Raw genomic sequence first — 24,363 nt, forward strand, 5'->3', positions numbered from 1 at the left:
CACTCTTGGCCATCTGTCAGGTTATCAACTTGAATGTCAGGTTTTGTAAGTTTTGAGCAATTTATAATGAAAAAAAAAAAACAACAAACCCACCCCCAAGCATTTTAGAAGTCCCTGGGGCTTGCCACTCCGGATAGATTTGTCTATGGTGTCAAAGCTATCCTGAGCTACTGGGCTCTTTCAGCTCCTGAGAGTATGGGAGGTTTAAAGCTCTTTTGTTATAGTTTACCAGATTGCTGGGGAGCCTATAACAGCAACAATATGGGGGCGGGAAATTCCCTTCCTATTCCCTTCCCTCTACTACCTTAAGGCATATGTTGGAGGGGAGAAGAACCTCGGATCACAGCCTGTCTATAAATAGATGGGACAGATCCTCAGCTGATGTAGATTGCCATTGCTTCATTGACTTCAGTGGAGTAATGCCAATCACATGTGACTATAGCAGACTGCTAGCCCCATTTACCTACCTTCCTATAATAAAGGTAGAAGCTTCACTACCACAGATACTAGATTTCCTATTTCTGTGCATATGCTGACTCTGGGTATTCCAAGTCTTTTAGCAATTTTATGTCTGTTTGAATAATGGACTGATTTCAAAGTTTTCTACCATATGTAAGTTGATGCCTTTATGCACAAAGAGAACATTCAATACAAAGACACTATGCACACCAAATAAAGTGAAAGAAGTGAATGTTGTTTAATGAAAGGTCCTGTGGTAGATGGATTACTGTTTTCTCTCTCTGATTGTCTTGGGTGCCATTACATTAAAAAAAATTTTTTTTGAGACGTAGATACCATGGAAATTGTATTGTGCCCAGTCAGCCATGCAATTATGTCAATATTGCTTAGTAGGCAATGCTTTTGCTTCTAGGGCTTTATCTACCCTGGGAAGTTTTTTCAGAATATGTTTTTACATTATAACTAATGAAAGGGTGCATCCAAATGCTTTGTTTATGCCACTTTAAGCTACTTCCCTTGTGAATCATTGCATCCACACAGCTCTGCACTTTCCCCAAATAATCGCACAGCATTCTGGAGAGATATCCCCTGGTGCAATATTCTGCCCCTAGGCTCTGTGCACCCTGAGATTTTTCTCAGGTGAATTGTGGGGTGCCTACCAGAACTTATTGTAATTCTGGGATTTGGGGTCAAACTCAACATCTCCCATGATTTCTCTTCTGGCATCCTATAATTAATCTGTTTTTTGTGAGCAGGTGCCACTTTCAAATTGTTGTCAGTAAGAATGGAGGGAACACTGCTGAGTACCATGATCCCGAACATCATTAATATGAACAAGTTGCTCACTATGTGGTGATCATGCAGCTTTGGATGTCTTTGGCTTTGGATGATTTTCAGAGACAGCCACGGTGATTCTGCAGCAATGCAGGTAGAGGAGGATGTGGATAAAATCAAGTAGTTACTTCAGCAGAATATTATCCTGGAACAGCTTCACTTGGTGGAGCGACACTTCTGGGTTTGGCCAACTAGCACTGACTCATGAAACAGGACAGTGATGCAGGCCTGGGATGACAAGCAATGAGAACTTGAGGATAATGAATGCTCCTTTCATAGAAATCTGTGCAGCGCTCCTCCAGAACTGCAGTGGCAGAACTCCAGCATGATAGTTCCCCTCAGAATGGAGAAATAGATGGCCATTGCTATTTGGACTAACTAGTGTGGTGTGAGTAGACCAACTGTTGGGCCTGTTCTGCTGGAGTTGTGCACTGCAGTTGAAAGAGTGCTGCTGGACCAGGTCATAAAGGTTGTCATTGCATAGGAGGTTATTGTCATGGCTGAGATGTGGGTGGCCAGGCTAGGGGATAGGACCTGGAGCAGGAATAGGGCCGGGTGGCTGCAGCAGAAATCAGAGCCCGGAGTCAAGCTAGGAGGCAGAGCCAGTTAGAAACCAGGAACCAGGCCTAAGGTCAGAGCCACAGTCAGGAATCAGGAATCTAGCCAAGTCTCAGAGTCGGGGGTCAATCCAGGAATCAGAAGCAGAGTTCAAAGCAGGGAATGAGCACTAGGGTCTGTTTTAGCAGTAGGCCATTTACAGACAGATTACACAAATAGAATTCCTTCTTAGAAATTGATATGCTAGGGCCCATAACATTTAGTATTTTAGGTCCCAATTCAGCAAGGTACTTAACCATGTACCTAACTTTAAGCATAAGTAGTCCCAATTATTCAGCTACTTGAAGTTAGATATACTGTATCTTAAGTGACTTGCAGAAATGGGACATTATACTGGAAAGTTACTCCAGCCCAAGGCATGACAGAAATAGTGCTAGACTCAAAGAGCTCATATAATGATAGACTTAAAGAGCTCAATCTATTTATCTTACCAAAGAGAATGTTAAGGGGTGACTTGATCACAGTCCATAAGTATCTACATGGAGAACAAATATTTAATAATGGGCTCTTCAGTGCAGTAGAGAAAGGTATAATACGATCCAATGGCTGGAGGTTAAAGCTAGAGCAGGGGTTCCCAAACTTGGTTCACGGCTTGTTCAGGGTAAGCCCCTGGCAGGCCAGGAGACACTTTCTTTACCTGAGCATCCGCAGGTACGGCTGCTCGCAGCTCCCAGTGGCCGCAGTTCGCAGTTCCTGGCCAATGGGAGCTGTGGGAAGCGGTGCAGGCTGGGCCACTGCTTCCCGCAGCTCCCATTGGCCGGGAACGGCAAACCACAGCCACTGGGAGCTGCGAGCAGCCATACCTGTGGACACTCAGGTAAACAAAGCATCTTGCGGCCCGCCAGGGGCTTACCCTGAACAAGCCGTGAACCGAGTTTGGGAACCCCTGACTGGAAATAAGGTGTACATTTTTGACAATGAAGGTAATTAACCATTGGACCAATTTACCAAGAGTCATGGTGGATTCTCCATCACTGACAATTTTTAAATCAAGATTGGATGTTTTTCTGAAAGATCTGCTCTGGAAATTATTTTGGGGAAGTTCTCTGGCCTGGGTTATACAGGTGGTCAGACTAGATGATCACAATGATCTCTTCTGGCCTTGGAATCTGGGATCTATGAAATAGTCACAAAAGCACCATTCATGTCAGTATGTAATTATGAGCAATGCCTCTGCTCCTGCACTCTGAATGCTTGCAGGGTTGTAGTCTAGCCCTTAAGGAGCTGTTAGTGAAACAAAACTCTCATTCCTAATTCCTGAATGTCTATTACTTCCAGAAAATATGATGGGCCACTGGAAGGGTATTAAGTTATAGGGAGCCAGGTGGGAGTGAGGTTCATTTTCTGTTTGGTCTTCCGAAGTGTATTATTATAGGACCCAGTCCTAAAGTCTGTACTTTAAGTATTTTTACTATACTCATCAGAAGAGGAAGTTAGTTCCTGAGCGATTCACTCTGCCTCCTCCACCTCAGTGGCAAAGAGCATTGTTTGGTTTTGGCTGTTCAGGAGTTCTAAAATATATATTACTGTCGGAAAGTGAAGGTAAAGGAATAAGTCTTTTGGGTGATGAGATTTATAATAATTCTGATCTCCCACTTACGTTACTGGGAGCTTTGTTTGCATAAGGATTGATTTTAAAAAACTCAGGATTAGGCTCTGACATTTTGGGTTTCATATATTTTAACAATAATTTGGTTTCTGTATTTTTAACCATAGAAGACGCATCTCTACTAAGCAACCACCAGTAAGGCTAGTATAAAACACAACAATCCATTTTTGCCCCATTCTCTTATTTGGAACACACATCTGTCATAAATATAAAGGGAAGGGTAAACCCCTTTGAAATCCCTCCTGGCCAGGGGAAAGCTCCTCTCACCTGTAAAGGGTTAAGAAGCTAAAGGTAACCTCGCTGGCACCTGACCAAAATGACCAATGAGGAGACAAGATACTTTCAAAAGCTGGGAGGAGGGAGAGAAACAAAGGGTCTGTGTCTGTCTGTAGTCGTCTTGGCCAGGGACAGAACAGGAATGGAGTCTTAGAACTTTTAGTAAGTAATCTAGCTAGGTATGTGTTAGATTATGATTTCTTTAAATGGCTGAGAAAAGAATTGTGCTGAATAGAATAACTATTTCTGTCTGTGTATCTTTTTTGTAACTTAAGGTTTTGCCTAGAGGGGTTCTCTATGTTTTTGAATCTAATTACCCTGTAAGATATCTACCATCCTGATTTTACAGGGGGGATTTCTTTATTTCTATTTACTTCTATTTTTTATTAAAAGTCTTCTTGTAAAAAACTGAATGCTTTTCCATTGTTCTCAGATCCAAGGGTTTGGGTCTGTGGTCACCTATGCAAATTGGTGAGGCTTTTTATCCAACATTTCCCAGGAAAGGGGGGGTGCAAGTGTTGGGAGGATTGTTCATTGTTCTTAAGATCCAAGGGTCTGGGTCTGTAGTCACCTAGGCAAATTGGTGAGGCTTTTTACCAAACCTTGTCCAGGAAGTGGGGTGCAGGGTTTTGGGAAGTATTTTGGGGGGAAAGACGCGTCCAAACAGCTCTTCCCCAGTAACCAGTATTAGTTTGGTGGTGGTAGCGGCCAGTCCAAGGACAACGGGGGGAATATTTTGTACCTTGGGGAAGTTTTGACCTAAGCTGGTAAAGATAAGCTTAGGAGGTTTTTCATGCAGGTCCCCACATCTGTACCCTAGAGTTCAGAGTGGGGGAGGAACCTTGACAACATCTCTCTCTCTCTTTTTAAATGTCCTGTAGATCTAAGTGGCACAAAAGATTCATGCTGTTCCCTGCCCTCCAGATAGATGGAGATGCTGGCACTTGCTGGTGTGGGGCAAGATATTTCAGAGGCTGGGAATGTCATATATGGACTTTTTTTAAAAATGGCTACACAAAGAATAATGCAGAATTGATCATAACTTATTCCACAACATGGAAGGAAAATACACTGGAAGTAGGGATCTTATGTATTGTCTTTCTCTCTGGCAAGCAACCAAGAATGAGACTTAAATAATTTAATGTTCAGCACAACTTATCCATGTTAAATACACCTGAAAGAGTTGGCAGCAGCACCAAGACAATATAGCAAGACAGTGGAAAGAGGAAGATGTGCAGTCCCCTAGCCCCTATATCCCTAGTCCTAAACGTCAACAGACCATCAACTGTTGTGTTCTCGCTGGGAGTTTTGCCATTGACTTCACTGGAGCCAGACTTTCACACCCTGGATACAGGATCCATTTCTCAACCTCCTGAGTAGATAAGCTCTGGTACAGAACCATTTGTATACCTACTGTCACAAGAATTATGGTTCCTAAGTATTCACCTATTGCTTACTTAATGCAGTGTTTTACTCTTTGCATTAATTTGCCCTGTGGCACTTTATTAAACAGCAGAAGACTGTGGAGGTCAGAGAGAGGTGCTTTGGTTCAGGGGCTCAGAGCATCAATATTACAGAATAAGCAGATAGCACTCTCACTACAGTAATATTGATATACAATATATTTGATCCACATAGCATTTCAGTCTAGTAGTAAATATAATGTAGTAATTTTCTGGAGTTGGTTTTAGGAATGAGATGATAGAAGAAAATCATTCTTAAAACAGTTTCCAATAAAAGGAACAGAGGTGTACATATGCCAATCTCTTAGTCCCTCTTCTACCCTTGGCTTCCCATAAACCTAAGCCACAGAACAAAGCTCCTAAATGAGAACTATTACAAATGTTTCAATCATAACTGGGAGACTGATCCTACCACAAGAGTAAGAATTCTGCTCAGGCAACACATCACCTTAGTGAGGCATCTGCAAATAAGATCCCCCCAAGGATTACAATGAAACCACATGAAGGGTTAACAGAGAACACCTTCAAGTATTTTGAATTTCTGTCCATTTCCTAATCCCATGATTGTGCTAGAATCCTAAAGCGGAGAAGTATTCTGCACTAAATGGACACTGCAAGGCTCTGTAACCAGAGACACTTAAGATTCATAAAAACTTGTGTTACAAAATAGCACTGGACATGCATCCACATTCTGTTTGGACTGTGTATAGGCTTTGTCATACCAATCAGAGTGCTTGAAACACTAGCACATCCCCACAGTGACTGCAGTCAAGCAGGGATTCCAGACAGGTGAGCAAGTGTGCCAGTAAGTCTTCACCATCTGACCTAAAGCCAATGCAAAGCTTCTCATTGACTTCAATGGACTTTGGACTGAGCCCACAAAGGGCAGTTCTGCTCTAAAAACTGCTTCTCTGAAAGTGGCAGTTGGGGTTCCTGGTTTAGTGTTTATCTGTGTTGTCCATATCAAACAGCCTCAGTTTCCAGGTAACGTAATTTCCCCTTCCTCCCGACTGCTACCCCTGAGAATTCTGTGTTCTATTCTAGCATCATCACCAGAAGAGCTTGCTGGAAAATTGCATCCCATGTTTGCCTTCCTGGCCAACTTTTCCCCCACATGCGTGAAAGACCAAGTCAGGATTTGAGCATAGATGGCCAAGTTGCTGATCTTAAACATTTCAGTTAATTTTTGTATGTATTTACTGTCACAGTTCCGGGCAACTGCTCCTGTATTTTCTTTCAGTGGCCCTCCAAGGATGCTCACTATCAGGCTTCCAGCTCCCCTGGCCATCACCTCTCTTGGGTGCAGACATGGGTCTCTCTCCCTTCTTATTGGGGTATCTCCTGGCTGCACAGTTCCCTGCCTTCACTGTGTTATTCCCCAGCACAGACGGGTTGCCCAGGGACACCTGCTTGATTTCTCTGCAAAGACAGTTAACAGTAATTGCTGCAATTATAAGTTACCACATAGCTCTTCTAAGAAAGCTTACTTTATTCTTAAGGTACAAAGCATTACAGAGAAAACATATTAAACACAATAAAAGAACCCACATGCATGCTAATAAGCTTGCCAGAGTTCACTCCAACTGGCAGGAGCAGTCCTTCAAGGCCCCATTCCAGGGGGATTCCCTGTGGGTACAAGTTTACCAAGGCTTCAGCTCAGAATGAGTGCACAGTCCTACCTGGCCTCAGCAGGCCCAGCCCTTCCAAACCTACCGTATGGATTGGTGTCCTCCATGGACAAGGCATCCTGTTACTGGATCAGGAAGAAGGCCCTGAGCCAGTTTAAAACCAGCCTACTTAACAAAAAAACATTTCTTTGTCTGTTGGTCCCCAGAGTATCCAATCTGAAGTAGTATTTGCACACCTCTCCAGGGGGCGGCTTCTCTGGAGGTGTTACAATCTGAGTGAATTTGCCCTATCAGCCCTTGTTGTTCTCCTACTTACCTTCCCATGGAAATACTTACAATTCCACAGTAACACACACACTTCATTTTCAATACAATGAATCCCAAAGATGTTAAACCTAATTCAATAATGTTTAACTTAATTCAGTAAATTTCATTCAGCACATGGCAGGAAATTGTCAGTCGGTCACATTTACATCTCACCACCTTTTCACAATGCTTTATATGAAAATTTTGCCCCATCGTATCAAAATGGAGAGGCAGGATGGTCTTGCAGTTGTGGCACTGGACTGGAACACAGATCTGTGTTCAGTTCCTTGATCTGCCTCAGTCTCCCTGTGTAGCTTTAAGCAAGTCACTTAATTTCTCTGTGCCTCACTTCCTCATTTGCAAAACAGAATGGTAATACATCCTTTCTCCTACCCTTTGCCTGTCTTGTCTGTGTAGGTTGTAAGTTCTTTGGGGCCGGAATGGTCTGTCACTACATGTCTGCACAATGCCTAGCTTAATGGGAACTTCCTCTCAGCTGGAGCTTCTAAGCACTACTGTAATGCTAATAATAGTAGTAAATCAAAAGTTTGGTTGTTTTTCAAATTAGCATTTGTTTGGGCTGTTACTTTTTCTCATTACCTGAGTGAGTTTAAACGGTAAGGAATAAAACGAGGAATAGATTAGCTCTGGGGTTGAGAAACAGACAAAAACCAACAACCACAAGCCAATTTTTTCACAAGGTGCCTTATTACAGGGAATTTACAGCAAGACTGGATGTACCATCTGTGCTTGTGTAATGAAAAGAGGGGTCACAACTCTCCTCAATCTTTGGTATATAAGCAAATTTTTCTGTGTGTCAAAGTCAGATTCAGGACTCACATAATTTGTCAGACCACTCTGTTTATTAGCAAAGCGCTTTGCTAATGCACCCAGATGTGAGGCCCTCTCTGAGGCTCAAGATAACTTATTTATACAGCTAAGCCAAAGCCAATTTAACATAAGAGACAAAAGAAAGCAGAAACTGACAAATATACATACATATCTTATTTGCATACTAACGTTTACCAATCTCCTAGCTCAGTAGAAGCTCTAAGTTAATTAGTTTGAGGACCCATTGTCTCACACTCCTTAATGTTTCTCTTCTTGACAACTATATTTCAAGAAACCCTTCAAGTAGCATTTCCTTAATGGATTATAATTTCAATATAATTCATTCTACTTTCACATGTGTCAACAGAGGGATGAGACCTGTCATAGAATCATAGAATCATAGAATATCAGGGTTGGAAGGGACCCCAGAAGGTCATCTAGTCCAACCCCCTGCTCAAAGCAGGACCAATTCCCAGTTAAATCATCCCAGCCAGGGCTTTGTCAAGCCTGACCTTAAAAACCTCTAAGGAAGGAGATTCTACCACCTCCCTAGGTAACGCATTCCAGTGTTTCACCACCCTCTTAGTGAAAAAGTTTTTCCTAATATCCAATCTAAACCTCCCCCACTGCAACTTGAGACCATTACTCCTCGTTCTGTCATCTGCTACCATTGAGAACAGTCTAGAGCCATCCTCTTTGGAACCCCCTTTCAGGTAGTTGAAAGCAGCTATCAAATCCCCCCTCATTCTTCTCTTCTGCAGGCTAAACAATCCCAGCTCCCTCAGCCTCTCCTCATAACTCATGTGTTCCAGTCCCCTCATCATTTTTGTTGCCCTTCGCTGGACTCTCTCCAATTTATCCACATCCTTCTTGAAGGGTGGGGCCCAAAACTGGACACAGTACTCCAGATGAGGCCTCACCAATGTCGAATAGAGGGGAACGATCACGTCCCTCGATCTGCTCGCTATGCCCCTACTTATACATCCCAAAATGCCATTGGCCTTCTTGGCAACAAGGGCACACTGCTGACTCATATCCAGCTTCTCGTCCACTGTCACCCCTAGGTCCTTTTCTGCAGAACTGCTGCCTAGCCATTCGGTCCCTAGTCTGTAGCTGTGCATTGGGTTCTTCCGTCCTAAGTGCAGGACCCTGCACTTATCCTTATTGAACCTCATCAGATTCCTTTTGGCCCAATCTTCCAATTGGTCTAGGTCCTTCTGTATCCTATCCCTCCCCTCCAGCGTATCTACCACTCCTCCCAGTTTAGTATCATCCGCAAATTTGCTGAGAGTGCAATCCACACCATCCTCCAGATCATTTATGAAGATATTGAATAAAACCGGCCCCAGGACCGACCCTTGGGGCACTCCACTTGATACCGGCTGCCAACTAGACATGGAGCCATTGATCACTACCCGTTGAGCCCGACAATTTAGCCAGCTTTCTACCCACCTTATAGTGCATTCATCCAGCCCATACTTCCTTAACTTGCTGACAAGAATACTATGGGAGACCGTGTCAAAAGCTTTGCTAAAGTCAAGAAACAATACATCCACTGCTTTCCCTTCATCCACAGAACCAGTAATCTCATCATAAAAGGCGATTAGATTAGTCAGGCATGACCTTCCCTTGGTGAATCCATGCTGGCTGTTCCTGATCACTTTCCTCTCATGCAAGTGCTTCAGGATTGATTCTTTGAGGACCTGCTCCATGATTTTTCCAGGGACTGAGGTGAGGCTGACTGGCCTGTAGTTCCCAGGATCTTCCTTCTTCCCTTTTTTAAAGATTGGCACTACATTAGCCTTTTTCCAGTCATCCGGGACTTCCCCGGTTCGCCACGAGTTTTCAAAGATAATGGCCAGTGGCTCTGCAATCACAGCCGCCAATTCCTTCAGCACTCTCGGATGCAACTCGTCCGGCCCCATGGACTTGTGCACGTCCAGCTTTTCTAAATAGTTCCTAACCGCCTCTATCTCCACAGAGGGCTGGCCATCTCTTCCGCATTTTGTGATGCCCAGCGCAGCAGTCTGGGAGCTGACCTTGTTAGTGAAAACAGAGGCAAAAAAAGCATTGAGTACATTAGCTTTTTCCACATCCTCTGTCACTAGGTTGCCTCCCTCATTCAGTAAGGGGCCCACACATTCCTTGGCTTTCTTCTTGTTGCCAACATACCTGAAGAAACCCTTCTTGTTACTCTTGACATCTCTGGCTAGCTGCAGCTCCAGGTGCGATTTGGCCCTCCTGATAACATTCCTACATGACCGAGCAATATTTTTATACTCTTCCCTGGTCATATGTCCAACCTTCCACTTCTTGTAAGCTTCTTTTTTATGTTTAAGATCCGCTAGGATTTCACCATTAAGCCAAGTTGGTCGCCTGCCATATTTACTATTCTTTCGACTCATCGGGATGGTTTGTCCCTGTAACCTCAACAGGGATTCCTTGAAATACAGCCAGCTCTCCTGGACTCCTTTCCCCTTCAAGTTAGTCCCCCAGGGGATCCTGGCCATCCGTTCCCTGAGGGAGTCGAAGTCTGCTTTCCTGAAGTCCAGGGTCCGTATCCTGCTGCTTACCTTTGTTCCCTGCGTCAGGATCCTGAACTCAACCAACTCATGGTCACTGCCTCCCAGATTCCCATCCACTTTTGCTTCCCCCACTAATTCTACCCGGTTTGTGAGCAACAGGTCAAGAAAAGCACCCCCCCTAGTTGGCTCCTCTAGCACTTGCGCCAGGAAATTGTCCCCTACGCTTTCCAAAAACTTCCTGGATTGTCTATGCACCGCTGTATTGCTCTCCCAGCAGATATCAGGAAAATTAAAGTCACCCATGAGAATCAGGGCATGCGATCTAGTAGCTTCCGTGAGCTGCCGGAAGAAAGCCTCATCCACCTCATCCCCCTGGTCCGGTGGTCTATAGCAGACTCCCACCACTACATCACTCTTGTTGCACACACTTCTAAACTTAATCCAGAGACACTCAGGTTTTTCTGCAGTTTCGTACCGGAGCTCTGAGCAGTCATACTGCTCCCTTACATACAGTGCTACTCCCCCACCTTTTCTGCCCTGCCTGTCCTTCCTGAACAGTTTATAACCATCCATGACAGTACTCCAGTCATATGAGTTATCCCACCAAGTCTCTGTTATTCCGATCACGTCATAGTTCCTTGACATCACCAGGACCTCCAGTTCTCCCTGCTTGTTTCCAAGGCTTTGTGCATTTGTATATAAGCACTTGAGATAACCTGTTGATCGCCCCTCATTGCCAGTATGAGGCAGGAGCCCTCCCCTCACAGACATTCCTGCCTGTGCTTCCTCCCGGTATCCCGCTTTCCCACTTACCTCAGGGCTTTGGTCTCCTTCCCCCGGTGAACCTAGTTTAAAGCCCTCCTCACTAGGTTAGCCAGCCTGCTGGCAAAGATGCTCTTCCCTCTCTTCGTAAGATGGAGCCCGTCTCTACCCAGCACTCCTCCTTCATGGAACACCATGCCATGGTCAAAGAAACCAAAGCCTTCTCTCCGACACCATCTGCGTAGCCATTCGTTGACTTCCACGATTCGACGCTCCCTACCTAGGCCTTTTCCTTCCACGGGGAGGATGGACGAGAACACCACTTGCGCCTCCAACTCCTTTATTCTTCTTCCTAGAGCCACATAGTCCGCAGTGATCCGCTCAAGGTCATTCTTGGCAGTATCATTGGTGCCCACGTGGAGAAGCAGGAAGGGGTAGCGATCCGAGGGCTTGATGAGTCTCGGCAGTCTCTCCGTCACATCACGAATCTTAGCCCCTGGCAAGCAGCAGACTTCTCGGTTTTCCCGGTCAGGGCGGCAGATAGATGACTCAGTCCCCCGGAGGAGAGAGTCCCCGACCACCACCACCCGCCTTCTCCTCTTGGGGGTGGTGGTCGTGGAACCCCCAACCTCAGGACAGCGCATCTCATGCCTTCCAACCAGCGGAGTCTCCTTCTGCTTTCTCGCCCCAGACATATCATCTGGTCCACTCTCCGCAACGATACCTGTGGAGAGAACATGAAAGCGGTTAGTTACCTGTGTCTGTGTTACTGGAACCCGGACATTCCGCTTACCTCTTCTGGAGGTCACATGTTGCCAAGCTTCTTCACTGGTCTCTTGGCTCCTCTGTGCAACCTGCTCTATATCTGTAGAGCTTTGTGCCCCTAGAAGCCTATCCTGAGTTTCGTCCAGGAAATCCTCAGTTTCCCGTATGCAACGCAGGGTTGTTATCTGTTGCTCCAGACCTTCAATCTTCTCTTCCAATATGGAGACCAGCTTGCACTTTGTACAGACAAAGTCGCTTCTGTCCTGTGGAAGAAAGACAAACATGGCACATCCAGTGCAGGTCACAACAGCTGAACCCCCCCCTTCCATATCACCTTCCTACTATGAGCTTCCTCAGAGCAGTTTGCAAGACGTAAGCCTCACTGGGCTCCCTCCAGGCGAACTCCCAGGCAAACTCCTGCTGTGTGCTGCTCTGCTGTCCCCGCCGCTCAGCTGGTTCGCGAAGCTCTGGCTATTTTTAAACAGCCAGGCTTCCCTGTCGCAAACAAACAGACACCCTACTGCCCGCCCCCTGCAGGCTAGCAGCCAATCAGACACTCACTCAGGCTCTCACACTGCCCCCCCAGCAAACACACGCTCGGATACTTCCTCAGCAAGCAAACAAACACAGACTCGGATATTTACCAGTCCCAGGCAAACTCCTGCTGTGTGCTGCTCTGCTGTCCCCGCTGCTCAGCTGGTTCTCCGCCGCTCAGCTGGTTCGCGAAGCTCTGGCTATTTTTAAACAGCCAGGCTTCCCTGTCGCAAACAAACAGACACCCTACTGCCCGCCCCCTGCAGGCTAGCAGCCAATCAGACACTCACTCAGGCTCTCACACTGCCCCCCCAGCAAACACACGCTCGGATACTTCCTCAGCAAGCAAACAAACACAGACTCGGATACTTACCAGTCCCAGGCAAACTCCTGCTGTGTGCTGCTCTGCTGTCCCCGCTGCTCAGCTGGTTCTCCGCCGCTGTCCTTATCCTTTGATGCAAAAGTTCTGGTAGGTTTACTGCCCTCCAGATCGCAGAGCCGGAAGTTAGCTTTGTTTTAGTTCAGAGTCAGATGCCTGGCCTGAGCAGGAACCTAGCATCAACTCAGTTTGCTAATTCTCTTCATTTTCCATCAGTTTCTTCAATTGTGTTTGAAAAAGCACCGCAGCACAGAGGGCAAAATCTCTTCTTGAAAGAACTGGCTCTAGAAGTTTAAAAGGGAAATGTTTTAGAAATGCACTAGTCATCTTGGCAAAGCAAAGACTTGAAGATATGCTGGCCACAGACCAAATTCTGAACCTTGTCTCCATATGTTTAGTGCCCATTGTAATCAGTGGGAGTCACACATTCATACATTCAACGACGGAATTTAAACCAGATGGCCAAATTTGTCCTCAGTTATAACCAAATGATTTCAGTGGGGTTGCAAGAGTATAAGTTAAGACAGAACTTGGACTTAAGTGTTTTGATTCATGGACTTCATATTTAGATTGAGAGATGTGGGTCCAAATTCAGAAATGAGTCTAAGGAAATTTAAGTTGGTGTAATTTACACCTGATTCCAGCCTCTTCAGTGGCTAACTGAGAATCACTGCCATTTACCAAAGTGTAACTAACACTTTCTCTCTGAACTCAACACTCGAAGGCTAAGGGAGTTTAAGCTGGTGTAATGTACATGTTAAGAGACCAGAATAGTCAGCTGCAACAGGAAAAGCAGCTAACAAGTGGGTCTAAGTTAATGCAGATCACCTCCACTTTAATTTACAACTTCTACTGGTAAACTAATCCTGCCATCTTGCAGTCATAGAGTCATAGACTTTAAGGTCAGAAGGCACCGTTATGATCATCTAATCTGACTCCCCGCACAACGCAGGCCACAGAATCTCACCCACCCACTCCTGCAATAAACTTCTCACCTATGTCTGAGCTATTGAAGTCCTCAAATCATGGTTTAAAGACTTCAAGGTGCAGAGAATCCTCCAGCAAGTGACCCGTGCTCCATGCTGCAGAGGAAGGTGAAAAACCCCCAGGGCCTCTGCTAATCTGCCCTGGAGGAAAATTCCTTCCCGACCCCAAATATGGTGATCAGCTAAACCCTGAGCATGTGGGCAAGACTCACCAGCCAGACACCCAGGAAAGAATTCTCTGTAGTAACTCAGATCCCACTCCATTTAACATCCCATCACAGGCCATTGGGCATATTTACCGCTAATAGTCAAAGATCAATTAATTGCCAAAATTAGGCTATCCCATCATACTATTCCCTCCATAAACTTATCAAGCTTAGTCTTGAAGCCAGATATGTCTTTTGCCCCCATTGCTCCCCTTGGAAGGCTGTTCCAGAACTTTACTCCTCTGATGGTTAGAAACCTTTGTCTAATTTTAAGTCTAAACTTCCTGATGGCCAGTTTATATCCATTTGTTCTTGTGTCCACATTGGTACTGAGCTTAAATAATTCCTCTCCCTCCCTGGTATTTATCCCTCTGATATATTTATAGAGAGCAGTCAGATCTCCCCTCAGCCTTCTTTTGGTTAGGCTAAACAAGCCAAGCTCTTTGAGTCTCCTTTCATAAGACAGGTTTTCCATTCCTCTGATCATCCTAGTAGCCCATCTCTGTAGCTGTTCCAGTTTGAATTCATCCTTCTTAAACATGGGAGACCAGAACTGCACACAGTATTCCAAATGAGGTCTCACCGGTGCCTTGTATAATGGTACCAACACCGTCTTATCTCTACTGGAAATATCTCGCCTGATGCATCCCAAGACCACATTAGCTTTTTTCATGGCCATATCACATTGGCGGCTCATCGTCATCCTGTGATCAACCAATACTCCAAGGTCCTTCTCCTCCTCTGTTACTTCCAACTGATGCGTCCCCAGCTTATAACAAAAATTCTTGTTATTAATCCCTAAATGCATGACCTTGCACTTTTCACTATTAAATTTCATCCTATTACTATTACTCCAGTTTACAAGGTCATCCAGATCCTCCTGTAGGATATCCCGGTCCTTCTCTGTATTGGCAATTCCTCCCAGCTTTGGGTCATCCGCAAACTTTATTAGCACACTCCCACTTTTTGTGCCAAGGTCATTAATTAAAAGATTAAATAAGATTGGTCTCAAAACCAGTCCCTGAGGAACTCCACTAGTAACCTCCCTCCAGCCTGACAGTTCACCTTTCAGAGTGACCCGTTGTAGTCTCCCCTTTAACCAGTTCCTTATCCACCTTTCAATTTTCATATTGATTCCCATCTTTTCCAATTTAACTAATAATTCCCCATGTGGAACCATTTCAAATGCCTTACTGAAATCGAGGTAAATTAGATCCACTGTGTTTAGACCTTATGCTCACCTGCCAATATGCACATTTATGCCTCCAGATTAGACCTACAGATATCCAAAGATAAGGTGTAAAGGTGTGAAAATCAATATTTCAGTCCTGCTCCCACTGAAATCAACTGGAGTTTTTTTCCATTGTGTCTCCCCTGGACTAAATCAGCTTTTGGGTCTGGCTCACTGTTCTCACACCTTAGTGTAGACAGTGTGTCACTAAACTACACAAAAGTCAAGTTCCAGACAGCAGAAAGGGGCCATGTTTCCATTTGAACAGATACAGTATTTCTTAATAGAGAATTTAAAACTTTCATATGATGCATTTATACCAGTTATATGCTGTTTGAGTGTTAAACAAAGTATTGCTTATTTGTACATAACAGCAACTCTGTTTCCCTCTTTGATAGATAATATTGTAGGATTTCACATCTAGGACCTAAGTTTTCATTATATAGCATATTCTGGCCATTCGGAACTTTATAATGACATTAGGAGAACTCAGATCCTTCTGCTCCAAAAGCATACACTGCTACCATGTGAGCTAAAAATGATTTTCTATTAGAATTAATCAATGGTGTGTCATAGACTGTCCTGCTAATTCTGTCCCATTAGAGGGTAATGGTATACACACTAGCCAGGTCATTACATAATACCTTGTCCTGCATCAAAACACATGATTGAGCTGTAGTTACACTCCCATTTAACTTTACAGAGCCAGTGAAGCTAGAATTATTATTTAAACATAGCTCCTTTAGATTAGAAAATGATTCATATTGCTTAATATATTCAACCAATTCATCTTTAATTACTGCTGGCAAATTGTCCACAAACAGATTGTAACTTTCACCACTGTGTATTTGTTGTTCAAAATGGTATGCAAAATTTCTGCGAACAGTTCTTGAACTATGGCTTGTTTGTGAGCATTGAAAATCCAAACTGCTTCCCAACTGGCTGAATACAACTCTTAGAATCTGATTCTTGTGCAAATAACAGTGATTAGGAAATCACAATTCACTTTCTCAAAATAGTGACCCAAATACACTCTTCAGAAAATATTTCCACTCTCAAACTAATCTGTTGGAAAAGTGGAAAATGAAGACAGTCAAACAAAATGAGTTTAGCATTCTGAATACATATTTTATTTATTTATTTATTTATTTATTTATTGCACCAGTTATATTGAAATTTACAGATGAATTTTTAAAATGTTTCTATCCTCCAAAGTGAAGATATAATATTTGTATTTAATGTGTGCACTATTTTTTATGATATTCTGAATTAAAAGATTTGCCTACTAAAGGAAGAGTTCTCAGACTTGGCACCAAGAAGACTCAAAGTGTGAGATAGTAGAGGCATTAGAAACTTCATCCATCTGTTGTACCACACACCTCAGCTGGCCTTTCTCAGAAGCCAGGTGGAGTTTATATGGACTTTAGCCGTTAATGATGTTGGTGTTTGTATGGAAAGTTTCGATTCCCTTTGTGTTCCCTCAAGATCACCTTGGTATATGTGATGTGTCAGACACTTGGCACAGCACTGGGTCACTTTACTTGGCATGTTGGGTAGCAGATAAGCTTCCATTTTACAGTGCTAGGGATTGACCCTGAACAACTCCCCTTGAAAGCAATGGGGATTTTTATCTTACTAAGGACATCGGGATCTGGCCTCTAGCTTTAAAATAACTGCTTATTTCTGTCATTTCTTGGGTTGCACATCTTGCATGTGGAAGAATAATATATAATAATCCCTGTAGGCTCTCCCTCCCCTTGCTCTACTCAGCTATGGTGTCTCTCTTGAGGATCCTCACTGTAGTAAGGAAGGGACCTAGCCTTCAAAATGAGTCCAAGAGAGGGACTTGTAGATTTCATTAACGCTTCATTCTACAGTGCAATTTCTTGCCCTTTTTAATGTCAGCCCTCCTCTGTATATACACAAGCCACAGCTGAATCACAGCATCAAGACTGGCTGAAGGCAGGAAGTCAGTTTCCCCCAACACATGAACAGAACTGTAAACTAGTGTTAGGGTTCCTTATGATGCAGGCACTCACCCCCCACTCTCACCCCAGGAACAGACAGTTTCCCTCTAAGTTGTTCTCACAGCCTCTGTCACAAAATGATTTTGAGGTGCTGGTTAGTCTTTCACCCAAGCATCTTGCGTAGCACATGGCAATGTGCTAGCTTTTCTCTACTTGCCAGCATTTGAAAGCTATAAATAGGCGCACATTAAACTCCACTGAAATACATTTTACTTGGAAATACACTCCAACATTTCAGATACATAAATACACATCAAACTGGGAATGCCACATATACCCAAGACAAGACCTGTAAGAAGGGTCTGGCAGGGGAAAAGAAGGCAAAGAAATCTTTGTCAGGGAAGACAGAGGACATTGGGAACTCAGTACATTTACTTACCTGGTATCAGCATTGAAAAACAGAATAGGTACGGCTAGAAGCTGGAGAGAAGGACGCTGTAGACCAATCTATATACCATCACAGAAAGTGTGTCTCTGTCCATCCTCCACTGCATGAATCATAGAATCATAGAATATCAGGGATGGAAGGGACCTCAGAAGGTCATCTAGTCCAACCCCCTGCTCAAAGCAGGACCAATTCCCAATTAAATCGTCCCAGCCAGGGTTTTGTCAAGCCTGACCTTAAAAACTTCTAAGAAAGGAGATTCTACCACCTCCCTAGGTAATGCATTCCAGTGTTTCACCACCCTCCTAGTGAAAAAGTTTTTCCTAATATCCAACCTAAACCTCCCCCACTGCAACTTGAGACCATTACTCTTTGTCCTGTCCTTTTCTACCACTGAGAATAGTCTAGAACCATCCTCTCAGGTAGTTGAAAGCAGCTATCAAATCCCCCCTCATTCTTCTCTTCTGCAGACTAAACAATCCCAGTTCCCTCAGCCTCTCCTCATAAGTCATGTGTTCCAGACCCCTAATCATTTTTGTTGCCTTCGCTGGACTCTCTCCAATTTATCCACATCCTTCTTGTAGTGTGGGGCCCAAAACTGGACACAGTACTCCAGATGAGGCCTCACCAATGTTGAATAGAGGGGGACGATCACGTCCCTCGATCTGCTCGCTATGCCCCTACTTATACGTCCCAAAATGCCATTGGCCTTCTTGGCAACACTGCTGACTCATATCCAGCTTCTCGTCCACTGTCACCCCTAGGTCCTTTTCCGCAGAACTGCTGCCTAGCCATTCGGTCCCTAGTCTGTAGCTGTGCATTGGGTTCTTCCGTCCTAAGTGCAGGACCCTGCACTTATCCTTATTGAACCTCATCAAATTTCTTTTGGCCCAATCCTCCAATTTGTCTAGGTCCCTCTGTATCCTATCCCTCCCCTCCAGCGTATCTACCACTCCTCCCAGTTTAGTATCATCCGCAAATTTGCTGAGAGTGCAATCCACACCATCCTCCAGATCATTTATGAAGATATTGAACAAAACCGGCCCCAGGACTGACCCTGGGGCACTCCACTTGACACCGGCTGCCAACTAGACATGGAGCCATTGATCACTACCCACTGAGCCCGACAATCTAGCCAACTTTCTACCCACCTTATAGTCCATTCATCCAGCCCATACTTCTTTATCTTGCTGACAAGAATACTGTGGGAGACCGGGTCAAAAGCTTTGCTAAAGTCAAGAAACAATACATCCACTGCTTTCCCTTCATCCACAGAACCAGTAATCTCATCATAGAAGGCGATTAGATTAGTCAGGCATGACCTTCCCTTGGTGAATTCATGCTGACTGTTCCTGATCACTTTCCTCTCATGTAAGTGCTTCAGGATTGATTCTTTGAGGACCTGCTCCATGATTTTTCCGGGGACTGAGGTGAGGCTGACTAGCCTGTAGTTCCCAGGATCCTCCTTCTTCCCTTTTTTAAAGATGGGCACTACATTAGCCTTTTTCCAGTCATCCGGGACTTCCCCCGTTCGCCACGAGTTTTCAAAGATAATGGCCAATGGCTCTGCAATCACAACCACCAATTCCTTTAGCACTCTCGGATGCAACTCATCCGGCCCCATGGACTTGTGCACGTCTAGCTTTTCTAAATAGTCCCTAACCACCTCTTTCTCCACAGAGGGCTGGCCATCTATTCCCCATGTTGTGATGCCCAGCGCAGCAGTCTGGGAGCTGACCTTGTTTGTGAAGACAGAGGCAAAAAAAGCATTGAGTACATTAGCTTTTTCCACATCCTCTGTCACTAGGTTGCCTCCCTCATTCATTAAGGGGCCCACACTTTCCTTGGCTTTCTTCTTGTTGCCAACATACCTGAAGAAACCCTTCTTGTTACTCTTGACATCTCTCGCTAGCTGCAGCTCCAGGTGCGATTTGGCCCTCCTGATTTCATTCCTACATGCCCGAGCAATATTTTTATACTCTTCCCTGGTCATATGTCCAACCTTCCACTTCTTGTAAGCTTCTTTTTTATGTTTAAGATCCGCTAGGATTTCACCGTTAAGCCAAGCTGGTCGCCTGCCATATTTACTTTTCTTTCGACTCATCGGGATGGTTTGTCCCTGTAACCTCAACAGGGATTCCTTGAAATACAGCCAGCTCTCCTGGACTCCTTTCCCCTTCATGTTAGTCCCCCAGGGGATCCTACCCATCTGTTCCCTGAGGGAGTTGAAGTCTGCTTTCCTGAAGTCCAGGGTCCGTATCCTGCTGCTTACCTTTCTTCCCTGTGTCAGGATCCTGAACTCAACCAACTCATGGTCACTGCCTCCCAGATTCCCATCCACTTTTGCTTCCCCCACTAATTCTTCCCAGTTTGTGAGCAGCAGGTCAAGAAAAGCTCATGAAGAATGACTGTCAGAGGTGCTCCAGTGTATGCAATCAGGTTCCCTCTACTGGTTGCAGCCTAAAAGGGACATAAACACAAGCAAGGAGAGATGTGGATGAAGAAGGGGAGGAAGAGAAATTGAGAGACAAAAGAGGGTGAGGGAAGAGGGGAGAGAACAAGATAGAATGGAGAATGAGGAGGGGAAGAGTGTGAGTTAATGCCACAATCCACAGGCACAAGCCAGTGGCAAGTAAGATGCTAAAAATATAAAGACAACTCTTTTGAAATGGTTTGGCATGTTTGCACTGTCTGAGGCATTTCTGGACAAATAAGGATTGGTTTCACCCCAGAATATGAAAACCTTCCTGGTTCTGCTGCTGCAAGAGTTTTATGATATATAGGGATCACTCCTCCCATAACTGAAATGTCACCTCTGGAATGAAACACAAGAGCTGCTTGTCAATTAAAGTAACACTACTCATCAGCTTAGGACAGGAAGTGAAGAGCACTGAATACAGCTGAAGCTACATGGGAATTGCATATAGGCAGGCAGTAACAGCCAGAGTTGAAATTTGGCCAGAACAGAGGCTTGAGTTTGTGGGAAGCAGGAAACAGATTCCTGCATGATGATCATAAATTTTGCTCCATGAAGACGAAGTGGCCGTGAAGCAACACCCATCTTATGGACATGGATACCAAGAATTTAAAATCAGGAGCATAACAAAATCATCCATGTGCTTGGGATCCTGGCTAGGACAGAGGGTATTGACCTATTCACCTACTGGAAGAACATTTTGTCTCCTGTGCTGTGCATGAAAGTTAATGGATAACGATGAATGAACACTAAATGGAGAAGAGTTACTGCATCCCTGCCAGCCCAATGGTAGCTACACAGGTGCACTGGATATTGTACAAGCTACTCAGTTGTCAAAGGGAGAGAAAAGGGTCAATTTCCACTGAATCCAGTGCTACTTCCATTCACATGGGAGTAGTAACTCATAATGGCAAAACTCACAGTGATTTCAGTAGGAGCAGGATCAGATTTGATGGCAGTTACAGATGTTCAGGACATCTTGAGAGATGTCAGATAATCTTACAAAACACCCTCAGTCCCTAGTCAAGAGGCCAGTCGCATGACCTCAGATTTTCTTTTCAGATATAATTTCACTCCCTTTTGGAATCCTCACAAACTGGATTATTGTTTATCTAGTGCCATAAGTGGACAAAGGATTGTACAATGGGTTAACACTGCCAGTCAACAAAGTTGCTGATGCAGCAGTAACCTTTACTGTTCCCATTTTATATATAGGAAAAAGAGCGAGGTTAAGAAACTTGCTCAAACAAGGTCATAGAGCAAATCGTAGAGATAGGAATATAAGGCAGATCTCTGAACTTTCAATAGTAGAGAATACTACCATAAAAACACTGGCTAGTAACTCATAATTCTATCTAGCTGTGATCCACAATTACTAAAGAGTCAGTTCTGTTAGAATCCAAAAGTTGGACCCCTTCATGGTGAAATTTCTGTTGGTTGACACAGAAGTATTTGCCCATTATCTTATCTATGAGGCTTCTGTCCTACTCACACTCCATTGCTTACTTCCTTTTTGCTGTTATCACAGTACTCCTCAGGAAGAACCTCATCTTCATTATGAACCTTGTTATATACTAGTTTATTCTCATCTTAGTCATCATATTACTTCTGAAATATGATCTATCCATCTTGGGCATCAGTCTGCAGAGAGAGAACACTGGCTCCAGCTCAGGGTCAGTGTCTCCAAGCAGTAAATACCATAAGCTTCTGACTTTTGATAACTTGTGGTTAAGGAGGATGGCTTGGAATCAGGAGGGCCGGGTCCTGTTCTAAGGTCCACCTTCTTCTACGACCTGGGGCAAGCCACTTAACCTTTTTGTGCCTCAGTTTCTTCATCAGAAATGCAGATTTACTTACCTCACAGGGATGTGTGAGGCTGAATTCATTAATGTTTGTGAGAAGAGCTGAGATTCTACAACAAAGGTGCTACAATACAATTAAATGCTCTTGGACCACCTAGAGTAGAAAAGATGTGGTATTTCCCTCTGATATTTGGAGTTTACCTGGTGGCTCATTATGGTTTATCTGTTAAAAAAATGTCAGTGAATATGATTAACCAGCCTCCTCCAACACACCTTGTTCATGCAGATGAGCTCTCAGTGAATGTGAGAGATCTTTGATTTCATTGCCTGGTTACAAACCACTTAGAAATGTAAAAGTTGCAAATGGAGAATTTGGGGTGTAACCACCATTCTTGACTTTTTAATACAGTGGAGATTTTACTGATTTTAATCTCATCCAATACAGACCAAGTACTGTATCCAATCCATTAGCTCTAAATCCAGTATTTTTAGATTGTAAACTCTTTGGAGCAGGGATTATAATTTACTATATAATTTATATAGTGCGTAGCGCAATGGGGCTTTATCTAGATGAGGCCTAATAACTACCACAGTATCAATCACAGAATAGAATAATAGAAATGTAGGAGGGGAAGGGATCTTGATAAGTTTTCTAGTCCAGTCCCCTGCACTGAGGCAGGACTAAGTATTATCTTTCTAGACCATCCCTGACAGGTGTTTGTCTAACCTGTTCTTAAAAACGTCCAATGATGGAGATTCCACAACCTCCCTTGGTAATTTGTTCTAGTGCTTAACTACCCTGACAGGAAGTTTTTCCTAATGTCTAAACTAAATCTCCCTTGCTGCAATTTAAGACCTTTACTTCTGGTCCTGTCCTCTGTGAATAAGGAGAACTATTTATCACCCTCCTCTTTATACAACCTTTTACATACTTGAAGACTGCTACCAGTCTCCACCTCAGTCTTCTCTTCTCCAGATGAAACAAACCCATTTATTTCAATCTTTCATCATAGGTCATATTTTCTAGATCTTTAATAATTTTTGTTGCTCTCCTCTGGACTTTCTCCAATTTATCCACAGATTTCCTGAAGTGTGGTGCCCAGAACTGGACACAGTACTCCAGTTGAGGCCTAATCAGTGCTGAGTAGAGTAGAAAAATTACTTCTTGTGTGTTGCTTACAACACTCCTGCTAATACATACCAGTATGATGTTTGCTCTTTTTGCAATAGTTTTACATTGTTGACTCATATTTAGTTTGAGATACACTATGACCCCCAGATCTTTTTCTGCACTACTCTTTTCTAGGCAGTCATTTTCCATTTTGTGTTTGTGCAGTTGATTATTCATTCCAAAGTGGAGTACTTTGCATTTGTCCTTATGAATTTCATCCTATTTATTTCAGACCATTTCTCCAATTTGTCAAGATCATTTTGAATTTTAATCCTTATCCTCCAAAGCACTTGCAACCCCTCCCAGCTTGCTATCGTTCGCAGACTTTATAAGTGTGCTCTCTATGCCATTATCCAAATAATTTATGAAGATATTTAACAGAACTGGATCCAGGACAGATCCCTGTGGGATCCCACTCAATAATCCCTTCCAGCTTGACTGTGAACCATTGATAACTACTCTGAGTATGGTTCTCTAACCAGTTGCGTACCCACCTCATAGTAGGCTTTTCTAGACTATATTTCCTTGTTTGCTTATGAGAAGGTCATGTGAGACAGTATCAAAAGCCTTACAAAAGTGAAGATATATCACATCTACTATTTACTCCCTATTCACAAGGCTTGTTGCCCTGTCAAAGGAGGATATTAGATTGGTTTGACATGATTTGTTCTTCACTGTTTCTTATTACCTTCTTATCTTCTAGGTTCTTACAAAATGATTGATTGACGATTTGCTCCATTACCTTTCCGAGTACCGAAGTTAAGCTGAGTGATCTATTATTCCCTGAGTTATCCTTATTCCCCTTTTTATAAATAGGTACTATATTTGCCCTTTTCCAGCCTTCTGGGATCTCTCCCATTTTCCATGAGTTCTCTTCAGCCAGTTCCATAAGTATTCTAGGAAGTATTTCATCAGGCCCTGCCCACTTGAAGACATGTAACTTGTCTAAATAATTCTTAACTTGTTCCTTCCATATTTTAGCCGCAGATCCTACCCCATTTACACTGGTGTTCACTGTTTGTCATTTGATCACTGCTAACCTTTCTGGTGAAAACTGAAACAAAATGTCATTTAGCATGTCTGCCATTTC

The 24,363-nt window shown here is 43.7% G+C and overlaps 2 protein-coding genes across 4 annotated transcripts in view; one reads left to right on the plus strand and one right to left on the minus strand.

Annotated features, from left to right (window-relative positions):
- Positions 1-12,746, minus strand: part of LOC140911519 (uncharacterized) — a 25,116-nt gene extending 12,370 nt beyond the window's left edge. For 2 of the 3 annotated variants that reach the window (XR_013635795.1, XR_013635796.1), the window contains exon 1: positions 6,460-8,531. The gene's annotated coding sequence lies outside the window, so the exon portion shown is untranslated. Of the gene's footprint in view, positions 1-6,459; positions 8,532-12,104 lie in introns of those variants that run through there. The other variant, XM_078852850.1, reaches the window with a different exon arrangement.
- AP3S1 (adaptor related protein complex 3 subunit sigma 1) overlaps positions 1-24,363 on the plus strand; it is a 148,028-nt gene that overhangs the window by 36,665 nt on the left and 87,000 nt on the right. The gene's annotated exons all lie outside the window — the stretch shown is intronic.

Source organism: Lepidochelys kempii, chromosome 5, assembly GCF_965140285.1.
Source record: "Lepidochelys kempii isolate rLepKem1 chromosome 5, rLepKem1.hap1, whole genome shotgun sequence".
Classification (NCBI taxonomy): domain Eukaryota; kingdom Metazoa; phylum Chordata; order Testudines; family Cheloniidae; genus Lepidochelys; species Lepidochelys kempii.